Source organism: Ornithorhynchus anatinus, chromosome X3 (genome assembly GCF_004115215.2).
Source record: "Ornithorhynchus anatinus isolate Pmale09 chromosome X3, mOrnAna1.pri.v4, whole genome shotgun sequence".
Lineage (NCBI taxonomy): Eukaryota > Metazoa > Chordata > Mammalia > Monotremata > Ornithorhynchidae > Ornithorhynchus > Ornithorhynchus anatinus.
Window position 1 is genome coordinate 852,142 of NC_041751.1, and position 11,953 is coordinate 864,094.

Genomic DNA, 11,953 nt, shown 5'->3' on the forward strand with positions numbered 1-11,953 from the left:
AAGAACCTGGGTTCTAATCCAGACTCTGCCATTTGTCTGCTCTGTGACCTTGGGTACTTCACTTCACTTCTCTGTGCCCGTTACCTCATCTTGTAAAATGAGGATTTAGACTGTGAGCCCCATTTAGGACAAGGACTGTGTCCAACCTAATTATCTCATATCTACCCCAGCGCTTAGTACAGTGCCTGACACAGAGTAAGCGCATAGCAAATACCATTTAAAAAACCAAAAAAGATCGACTAATTGGGTCAGTCCCACTGGCCCCAGGTTATTTATTTTGTCTTGTAGTAACCTGGTCTCTGCTTTACTACTGGGGCCAATTTATTGGTTTTCCCAAACACTGTCCTTTTTAGTCCATTTTTTTCATCAAAACTGAAATTTGATTTCCATTATTTCAATGTTATATCCTTATAGTAGAGCAAGTTTATTGGTTTTGTTGAAGTGCTTGCTACATTACTCGGTGAGGAGGGAAGGAAGGAGGATTCAGATGCAACAGAAGTTCTGCCTTAACGTGGGCATTTCCATGGGCTGCTTCATTTTCTGTTTTTACCTTGTAGTTAGCCCACTGCTTAACACAATGCTCACACATAGTAAATATTAAACAAATACCATAACAAACTTAGCCTAGGAGCCCGGAAGTCTATACGACCTAGGTCAACAGGAGGTTGTCCAGTGAAGCAATCACTTCAGGGTGTGTGCCTTTTGCAAATGGCAGGCAGAGTGATATTATGGAAGGAACTTTGGGCATTACGGATGATGCTTAATTGTATGTGAATAGCAAAGTAAAGCTGAAATGGAATTGCAAATTTTATCCCTGTTCCCTCCAATAGAAAAAAAAATCTGAGTTTTTTTAAAAAAACCTAAACAACTCAGACACTACACAATAGGGACCTTGACTGGTTGCATTCCTTGTCACGGTGCGTTGTAGGTGGGGAATGGGTCTGTTTATTGTTATATTGTACTCTCCCAAGCGCTTAGTACAGTGCTTTGCACACAGTAAGCGTTCCATAAATATGAATGAATGAATGAATGAATGAATGAATGACACTGAGCGACTTCGGATTAGGGTTAGAGGAGAAGGATCAGGGAGGGCAGAGCCATGCGGGTCAGGCCTTCCAGGCCTCAGGTTGTTGGGCTTGGGATGAGCCAAGCTGTACAGAGGCCCAGAAACGCCAATCCTGGCCTCATACGACAAATCTGCTGAACAAAAGAGCCTTTTCCCACCGAAGAAGTCCCGTGTCCTCACCCAGGGCCTGTGCTGGTTAGAGTCTTCCCCCGGGACCCCATAGCTCACTTGAAATAACCAGATAGGAACCAGTCAGTCAATCGTATTTATTGAGTGCTTACTGTGTGCAGAGCTCTGTACTAAGTACTTGGGAGAATGCTCAATAAATACGATTGAATAAAGGAGGAGTTCAGAAAATGTGATGGATGGGGAGTGGGTGAGTGGCTCGTTGATCCATCTTTTTTTAGCCGTTTCTGTGCAACTCCTGGACGTCGGAAGTACCTCAAAGTGTACACGGTTTCAACAGAGAGTTGGGTATAAAGAACAGAGGGAGAGAAACCCCAGCTCCCTACTATGAACAGAAAGTTTTGGGGAGGGGGGAATCTAGGGGAAGCAGTGTGGCTTAGCGGCAGGAACACGGGCTTGGGAGTCAGCGGTCGTGGTTTCTGATCCCGACCCTGCCACTTGTCAGCTGTGTGACTTTGGATAAAACACTTCACTTCTCTGTGCCTCAGTTACTCTGTAAAATGGGGATTGAGACTGTGAGCCCCACGTGGGACAACCTGATTACCTTGTATTAGAACAGTGCTTGGAACATAGTAAGTGCTTAACAAATACCGTAATTATCATTATTATTTATTACGGAGCCTCACGAGGGTTTTTTAAGGCTATCCTTGACTCATCGGTGGAGTTGAAATGCATTTCAGTGAGCAGAAGTTTACAATAGAAGCCCTATCTCCCAGGGAGGCCGAGGGGGAGACAACCTGGCTCGATCGACCGACTTCGGCTGTCCGCCTTCAATCCATCGACGTGCTGGGCTCGGTGACTGTTAAATTAGCATACAATTCACGCCTGGTTACATCTAAATTAAGAGCTTACTGACTGTTAATTAAAAACGCTCTATAATGTGATACGCAGTTATTAAAAGCCTCATATGCAAGAGTGTGTAGTTTATAAATAATGCTTACCGCTAGCGTTCCGGTCGGCTAATAGAATTTTAATAGTAATATTCATTCGTTCATTCATTCGTACTTATGGAGCGCTTACTGTGTGCAGAGCACTGTACTGAGCGCTTGGAATGCACATTTCGGCAACAGAGACAATGCCTGCCCAACAATGGGCTCACAGTCTAAAAGGGGGAGAAAGACAGCAAAACAAAACAAGTAGTCAGGCATCAATTATTATTATCAATATTAATGTTGGTATTGGTTAAAAGCTATGTGCTGAGCACTGTTCTAAGCGCTGGGGTAGATACAAGGTCATCAGATTGTCCCACGTGGGGCTCACAGTCTTAATCCTCATTTTAGAGATGAGCTTACTGAGGCACAGAGAAGTTAAGTGACTTGCTGACAAGTGGCAGAGTCGGGATTAGAACCCACGACCTCTGACTCCTAAACCCCTGCTCTTTCCACTAAGCCACGCCTCTCCTTGTCTAAGTACTACAGACTCCGGATGTTTCCGAATGTCCCCCGTTCCAATTAAATAGATCTGCCTCCAAGGTAGCAATTTTCCGATTGGGAAGGTAATAATTGGTATTGACTGAGCACCCAGCGAGGGCAGTGCACACTGTACTTAGCGCTTGGCTCGTTCTGGCACGGGGCTAGTTCTAGGCCCACAAGGAGTTGCAATGATGATGATCAATTTAAAATACACACACAAAAAAAAATGCTATTCATTCAGTCATTCCATCGTAATTATAAAGCGTTTTCTAAGTGCAGAGCACTGTACTAAGCTCTTGGAAAGTATAATACAGCAATAAAGAGAGACAATTCCTGCCCACAACATGTTTACAGTCTGGGGGGAGGGGGAGAGACGGACATCAAAACAAATAAACAGGCTATTGGCATTGTCAAAGAACAAACTGATGCTGATTTTTAACTCCTCTCACTAGAAAAAGGCAAAATAATCTCCTTGTGGATAGGGAACGTGCCTACCAGCTCTCATATTGCACTCTCCCAAGCGCTTAGTACAATCCTCTATAATAGTATAATAATAATAATTCTTGTATTTGTTAAGCGCTTACTCTAATAACAGTAACAATAATTCTGGTATTTGTTCAACGCATATTAAGTGCCAGGCACTGAACTAAGTGCTGGGGTGGATACAAGCAAATCGGGGTGGACACGGTCCCTGTCCCACGTGGGGCACACAGTCTCAATCCCCATTTTATAGATGAGAGAAGTGAAGTGATTTGCTCATGGTCACACAGCAGACGAATGGCAGAGCTGGGATTTGAAGCCGTGACCTTCTGACTCCCAGTCCCGTGCTCTATCCATTATGCCATGCTTACTATGTGCCAGGCACTGTTCTATGCACTGAGGGAGATACAAATCATCGGGTTGGACATAGTCCCTGTCCCATATAAGGCTCACGGTCTTAATTCCACTTTACAGATGAGGATACTGAGGCCCAGTGAAGTGACTTGACCAAGGTCACACAGCAGACAAGTGGCAGAGCTGCAATTAGAACTCACGTCTTTCTGACTTGAAGGCCCGTGCTCTTTCCTCTAGGCCACACTGCTTCTCACGTCACCCATTTGGCTTCCTCCGACCTGTTGACATCATTTCCAAATGGCCATTTTAGGTGGCCAACAGAAAGGTAGAGGGTTGACTGAGATCATGGATTTGAAAATCATAGTTAAATCCAAGGAGACAGCTCCAGAAATGGATGGTAATTTAGGACTAAGGCTATGCATTATGAAAAATCCATTTATGATCCGTTTCTTTTACTTCAATAATTTCGATTTTTAAAAGTCCTTAAAATGAGAGCATAGAAATGATTTTATAATTTATATTTATATTACATGGTATGGGTAAACTTCAATTGAAATAATGCTGAAGGGAACTTAAAATGGCTTCTTTGGAACCATTTTGATAGAAAAAACACCATCCTGTTGACTTTCTTGTATACTGAATATTTTACAATTGTGTAGTGACTATAATTATGTCATTAAAACAATTATGCAATTAGATGCTCTAATTGTACCATTTAATTATATATGTATGCCTACAGAAATTAGTTACATAATTGGAACATATAATGACATAGGAAAACAGGAAAGTGAGTAAAAACACTCTTTGATATCTTGCATATTCAAACTATGAATTTCAAAATATTAGCACTGATTTTTTTTTAGTAGGGACAAACTACCTGACTCTTTTGATTTTAAAATTCAAGAGTGGATCTTAACTAGGAAAAAACGAGCAAATGTCTTTTCACAAACCATAAAGGTAAATATTTCTTCTCAGCTCTGTTCTTTCTCAAAAAACTCAGTAGTGGGGGTCTATCTAGCCTAGGGCAGGGAAATTGGAGCAATTGACTGGCTGGTTGGCTGTGTAAACAGATACCTTGCCCTGGTTGGTGTAGACTGGTGAGGATGGAATAAGAAGAAAAAGTCACCCCAGGGATAGGATCAGTTCAATAATTGTCAATTGTATTTATTGAGCACTTACTGTGTGCAGAGCACTGTACTAAGCGCTGGAGAGAGTACAATATAACAATGAACAGAGACATTCCCTGCCCACAAGGAGCTCACACTCTAGAGGGGGAGACAGACATTGATATACATAAGTAAATAAATTTAATTGAATATATATGCATAAGGGCCTTGGGGCTGGAAGGGGAGATGAATAAAAGGGAGCAAGCCAGGGCGACGCAGAAAGGAGTGGGAGAAGGAGAGGAGGGCTTAGTCAGGGAAGGCTTCTTGGAGGAGATGGGCCTTCAGTAAGGCTTTGAAGGGCGGAGAGAGCAATTGTCTTTCATTTGAGGAGGGAGTGTGTTCCAGGCCAGAGGCAGGAAGTGGGAGAGAGGTCGGTGGCGAGATAGACGAAATGGAGGTACAGTGGGAAGGTTAGCATTAGCCAGGTGTAGGGGCCGGGTTGTAGTAGGAGAATAGCGAGGTGAGGTAGGAGGTGGCAAGGTGATTGAGTGTTTTAAAGCCGGTGCTGAGGAGTTTTTGTTTGATGTGGAGGTGGATGGGAAACCACTGGAGTTTCTTGAGGAGTGGGGAAACATGGTCTGAACGTTTTTTTAAGAAAAATGATCCGGACAGCAGAGAGGAGCATGGACTGGAGTGGGGAGAAACAGGAGGCAGGGAGTCAGTAAGGAGGCTGTTACAATAATCAAGGCTGGATAGGATAAGTGCTTGGATTAGTTTGGATGGCGAGGAAGGGGAGGATTTTGAGGGGTGGGGAGGGGTCGGGTGGGAGCGTACTGAGGAGGACCAGCCTGTGGAGAGGGGGATGAAGAGGGGTTCTTGATGCAAGAGACAGAGGAGGGAAGAACAGACGTGGGGGACAGTGAAACATTAGGGCGTAAGAGAAAGCAAATCCTGAGCTGGAGCAACTGATCTGGAGACCCAAAGGGCTGTGGCAAATTCCTCTAGTAGGGCGCGACTCAGCAGCTCCCAGCTGAGAGGAATCCACAAATTCTGAGCTGCGATTAGCGAGTCATTAAGGCGTCTGTCCCGAGGGAATGGGTGAGTAGCGCTATCAAGACTTTAGTTGTCGATAGGTGACTGTTGACACGTTTTTATCTCCTTAGTGAGTCACAGTCCTCCTTCTGCGGGGGTCCGGGTCCCGCTGTGCAGGGGGAGTGGCGATTCCTTCCTCGTGCAGGCCCAAGTCCTAGAAATCAGGCATTTTGACTCCGTCAATCGTATTTCCTGAACGCTTACTTTGTGTAAAGTACTGTTCCGAGCGTTTGGGAGAGTACAATATAACAATATAACAGACACGTTCCCTGCCCACAACGACTTTACAGTCTAGAGGACGAGATTTTACAGTCTTGCTATTTTACTCTGCCTCATTTGGGTTTGAAGTCCATCCGGTGCTTCCATATTTCCACTGGTATCTCATAGGCATAAGCGGGTATATTTGAGTGTAAGTGATGAGCAGAAGACCATCGGAAGTTATGAAAAAATTTACTTTGCCTTAGCTTCAAATCAGGTTTATGTTAATTAAAAACTTCTTCCAGTTTCCACAGTCCTCATCCTCTGGGTACTTCTGATCTTACTTAGATCTTTTCCCCAAGTGGTTGTTGGGATTCTGTTGGTTTGATTTCCTAAAAATTGTTTTAAATCAATGCACTTGCTGTCCCCTCTCTTAAAGGAAAATCTACGATGTAAGTATGGGGTTGTGGAGCTTTGCTCCCAACTTCTGATCTAGGCAGGCATTTCAACTGAGCACTTCGAAATTCTATTCCGGTTTTACAATACTAGCAAGCCCATAAAGTACATTTTATTGGGGGAGGCTACCGGGATAGTTACTGCTTTCTAAAGTATTGATTTTTTTTTTTTGACCATGAAAAAAGAATATGGACTTGTGATTTTGGAGCTTGGGGAGATAGACTTTACATATGACACTGCGTTTCTGCTTTATAGCAGGAACTTTAGAGAAGCAGTGTGGGAGTCAGAGTGTCCCTCCTTCACACTCTGTGTCGCTTCGTCTTGCTCTGGGGGGGTCCTTGTGTCTCATTCTGGGTGGCTTTCTGTCTGTCGTCTTTCTCTGTGTCTCTTGCAGTAAAAACACTTTTTCCTTAAGGATGGATACCCTGCTATACTGTAAGCTCCTTTTGGCAAGCAAGGTGTCTGCCGACTCTGTAATATTGTACTTTCCCAAGAGCTTAGTACAGTGCTCTGCACACAGTAAGCGCTCAATTAATTGATCGGCTGCCTGACATCGGTACACAGTGCAGGCACATGAATAGGTTGGACAGCAAATTCCATCTCCAAAAGCATTTTAATTAATCCAGAGGGATTGTTTCTTACACAAAAATTTTAAAATATTTTAATTAAATGTATTTACAGCACAAATACAATGATAATTATGTATTAAAGAGCACCAGATAAGCTAATGGTCTTCCCGCTGCGAAAGCAGGTTTCATTTTGCTGTGAAAAGATGACAACATATGGTTCTAATTACCTGCTACTTTCCGGAGAGGGCAGCCTGCCAATGGGCTGTAATTTTCTGAAAGGACGTGATAAAATGTACGTTAGGGGAAGGCTCTGTTGGCTCTCCAGTAGGTGAATCAGCCTGTTGTTTAGCTGGTTATTAGTCTTGCGGGATGGGGGAAAGCCCACGGGGCAGGCCTGTCCTGGAGCCCCAGGGCATTTCAAATGGCCAAAATTGCACAGGTGCTCTCTTCCTCTAGCCTGTAAACTCACTCTGGGTAGGCAACGCAACTACTCCCTCTCTTATATTGTTCTACCGGACTCTCTCAAGCGCTTAGTACAGTACTCTGCACACAGTAAGCGCTCGATAAATATGATTGATTGATTGATTCCGAGCCCAGCGCTCCTGAGACTGGAGACGGGTTAAGGCGCCTCCCCTGACATAAGTGCGGGGTTTGGCACCCGCTAGGAGCCGGAGTTAGGGGGATCAAGGATGCTGCACTCAGTGGGGGCTCAGGAAATGACAATACTAACTCCTTCCCCATGCGATGGAATTTGGGGGCCGGTGGTTTTTTCAGCTGTCGCACTTTGAGATAATGCTGCAGAATTTACCTTGGTTCACCCCCTTCTCTTCCCTGCTGCGTGAGATCAATTGACTGCCTCGAATAGTGACCAGAACGCAATGAGAAGCAGTGCAGCCTAATGGATAGAGCACGGGCCTGGGAGTCAGAAGGACCTGGGTTCTAATCCAGGCTCTGCCATTCGTCTGTGTGACTGTGGGCAAGTCACTTAACTTCTCTGTGCCTCAGTTACCTCATCTGTAAAATGGGGATTAAGACTGTGAGCCCCACGTGGGACAACTTGATTCCCCTGTGTCTACCCCAGCGCTTAGAACAGTGCTCTGCACATAGTAAGCGCTTAACAAATACCAACATTATTACCTTGGGCGAGTCACTTCACTTCTGTGTGCCCCAGTTACCTTATCTGTAAAGTGGGGATTGAGATTTCGAGGCCCATGTGGGACAGGGACTGTGTCCAACCCGATTTGCTTGTATCTACCCTAGCGCTTAGTACAGTGCCTGGCACACAGTAAGCACTTAACAAATAGCACAAGTATTGTTGTTGTTATAATTACTATTTTCTATCCCATCGCCTAGCACTGTGCCGTGCCACAGAGGAAGCGCTTAGTAAATAAGCACTTAGTATGCTTTGCATATAGTAAAACCTCAATAAATACCTTTGAATGGATGAACACTGTCATTATTTTAATTAACCATCATCATAACTTTGAACTCACTTGAGAGAAATGCTTCGTGGGCAGATAAAAAGGCAGAATTTGCTCTATTCCAGTTTTGAAAATTTTCGATCATTTCTAATGGTGACTGGATTCTCCACATTTACTCAGGTGTCAAATGATGGAGCCTGGGCTGATTGGCAATTACTGTTCCTTGCAGTACTTTAGATAATTACAGCATTCTTTAGTGATTTTCTTCTCCTCCTCTTTGTAATTAAATGCACTTTTTATTGATTCTGATTTCTCTGTGAAATAGTGTCTCTCTGTGGCCTCTCTGGTGGAGCAATGGTGTTTAAAAGAGAAGTGGTTCAAGGGGGCTGTGGACTTTGTTAGCTTGCCCTCCTCCCTCTTCGTCGTCATCATCATCATCGTCATCGTATTTGTTAAATATTTATTAGGGTGTCAAAGCCCTGAGGAGTGTTCTTAAGCGCTGATCAATCAGGGAACGGAATGTCCGGAGTAGCTGTGCTTTGTAGCTCCCTCTAGACTGTCCCCTCGTTGTGGGTAGGGAATGTGTCTGTTATATTGTTATGTTGTACTTTCCCAAATGCTAAGTACTCTGCACACAGTAAGCCCTTAATACTCCCTCTAGACTTTAAGCTCGTTGTGGGCAGGGAAAGTCACTGTTATATTGCACTTTCCCAAGCGTTTAGTACAGTGGTTTGCACACAGCAAGTGCTCAATTACTCAAAGTTACTCAAGTGCTCAAAAATACGATTGAACGAATAAATACGATTGATTGACTGACCGTTGTGCGGGGGCACCAGCCAGGAGGCTTCGGGATCCATCAGTGGCATTTATCGAGCTCTTACTGTGAACAGAGCAACGTATTACTCTCTTGGGAGAGTGCCATGCTACAGAGTTGGCAGATTTGTTCCCTGCCCTCAACGGGTTTTCAGTCTCGAGATCCGGTGTGGATGCTCTTTGCTCACTCTCTGTCTCACCCAGAGCTAAATTGGGTTTCTCTCGCCCCCTCTTCTCTGTCAACACACTGATTGTAAGAAGCCGGTGCCAGTCGGGTGTGTCAGATGAGCTCACACCTTCCATAGCCATAAGGGCTTCGGCAACGCTTTAGTAAACAAATTTCTCTCTTCAGCGACTTGAGCAGGGGGCGTTGAAAAGCTGTCCCGCCTAATGGGAAGAACACAGGGAATCAGGAACAATCAATCGTATTTATTGGGCGCTTACTTACTATGTGCAGACCACTGTACTAAGTGCTTGGAAGAGGACAGTGCAATCAGGAATCCTGGGTTCCTGTCCCAGCTTCACGACTTGTCTGTATGTGACCTTGGGCAAGTCGCTTAACCTCTCCACGCCTCCACTTTCTAATTTGTAAAATAGGGGTTAAATACTTGTTCTCCCTGTGAGCGACATATGGGATGGGGAGTATGTCCAATTTGATTGCCGGTATCTGCCCCAGCTCTTAGCACAGTGCTAGGCACATTATAAATGCTCAACAAATACCGCAATTATTAAATTCTCCAAACTGTACACATCGATCAAATGAAGTAGGTAGAGGCCACCCTAGTATAAGCTTGTTTTGTCATTATGTGTTGAGAAGGATGGAAAATTTGGAGGAGGCAGCTTGACGGTATAATGTAAATTGGAATGAAGGAACCGGAATAATTTCTGTTTCAGAACATTTGTCCAAGGAATTTGAGGAATTAACATTTTTCTCCCTTTCTTAGGGGAAAAGAAGACTGAACAGATTTAGTAGGCCAGAGAAGGCTGATTCAGCCATTATAAAATGGTTATTAGATATCAGCGATGGCCTCTGATCGTCCTCCCCCCTCCCCCCGATCCTTCCGTATTCCTGTTGCGTCACCCTGCCTGTAATTTCTCTTAATGTCTGTCCATCCTGTTTGACCGTAAACGCCTTGTGGGCAGGGACCGCGTTTCCTAACTCTATTGTACTCTCCCAACAACGTATCAGTCGATCGATCAGTGGTATTTACTGAGCGCTTACTGAATGCAGAGTACTCTACTAAGCCCTTGGGAGAGTGCAGTACAACCGAGTTGGTAGGCAAGTTTCCTGCCCCAAACGAGTTTACAGTGTAGAGACTTAGTTTAATGCTCTCAGGTAGTAAATCCCTGGATGGATTTCAGGGGGGTTCAGGTGGACCACCGCGTCTAGTTATTATTATGGACCAGCTCTGCCATCTAATGGCCTTATAAGATAGGAACAGACCAATGAGAGCCGGATTTCGATTTTCTTTCTGGGTGAAATGGATCACGGCCTATCCTCGATCATCCTGGCCTTGGCGAGAATGACGACGGGGATGTTTGCAGTCAGTTCCACAAATCTCGGTTTCTCCAAAGTGCACACACATCATGAAGCAGAGGGGCTCCTCCCCAGTGGCATTTTCCAAGGTGTATTTTATTTCGTCTGGTTTAAGTAGACCATTCACAAGGAAGCAAACCTCCACCTTCCCAGAAAATTTCCGGTGATTCATGCGAAATGACACTTTGATTTTCCTTGCCGAGTTGGCAGAAAGCAAAGAAAGCATTCAGAGTTTGGGGAGGGAGAATCGACCAGGCCCTAGACTCTCTAGCTGTTAAATCCTGGCTCTGCCACTTGTCTGCTGTGTGACCTTGGGCAAGCCGCTTAACTTCTCTGTGCCTCAGTTACCTCATCTGTAAAATGAGGATTAAGACTGCGAGCCCCATCTGGGACAACCTGATGACTTTGTATCTAATAATGTGGTATTTATTAAGCGCTTACTATGTGCAAAGTACTGTTCTAAGCTCTGGGGAGATACAAGATGATCAGGTTGTCCCGGGTGGGGCTCACAGTCTTAATGCCCATTTTACAGATGAGGTAACTGAGGCACAGAGATGTTAAGTGACTTGCCCAAAGTCACGCAGCTGACAAGTAGCGGAGTTGGGATTTGAAGCTGACTCCCCAGCCCGTGCTCTTTCCACTGAGCCACGCTGCTTCTCCCTAACATATAATAATAATATGAGAAGCAGCGTGGCTCAGTGGAAAGAGCACGGGCTTTGGAGTCAGAGGTCATGGGTTCGAATCCCGGCTCTGCCACTTGTCAGCTGTGTGACTTTGGGCAAGTCACTTCACTTCTCTGTGCCTCAGTTCCCTCCTCTGTAAAATGGGGATTAAGACTGTGAGCTCCACGTGGGACAACCTGATTCCCCTGTGTCTACCCCAGCATTTAGAACAGTGTTCTGCACATAGTAAGCGCTTAACAAATACCAACATTATTATAATTAATAATAATGGTAATAATGGTGTCTGTTTAGTGCCTTCTATGTGTCAAGCAGTGTACCAAGCCCTGGGGTAGATACAGGATAATCAGGTCCCATATGGGGTTCACAAGTCTAAGCAGGAGGGAAAATGGGTACTGAACCCCCATTTTTGCAGAGGAGGGAACTGAGGCACAGAGAAGTGAAGTGACTTGCCCACGGTCACCCAGCAGACAAGTGGCAGATCTGGGATTAGAACCCAGGTCCTCTGACTCCCAGGCCCGTGCTCTTTCCTCTAGGCCACTTTGTCCATCCTATTTCAAAAATAAATATTGTAATCAGTCCT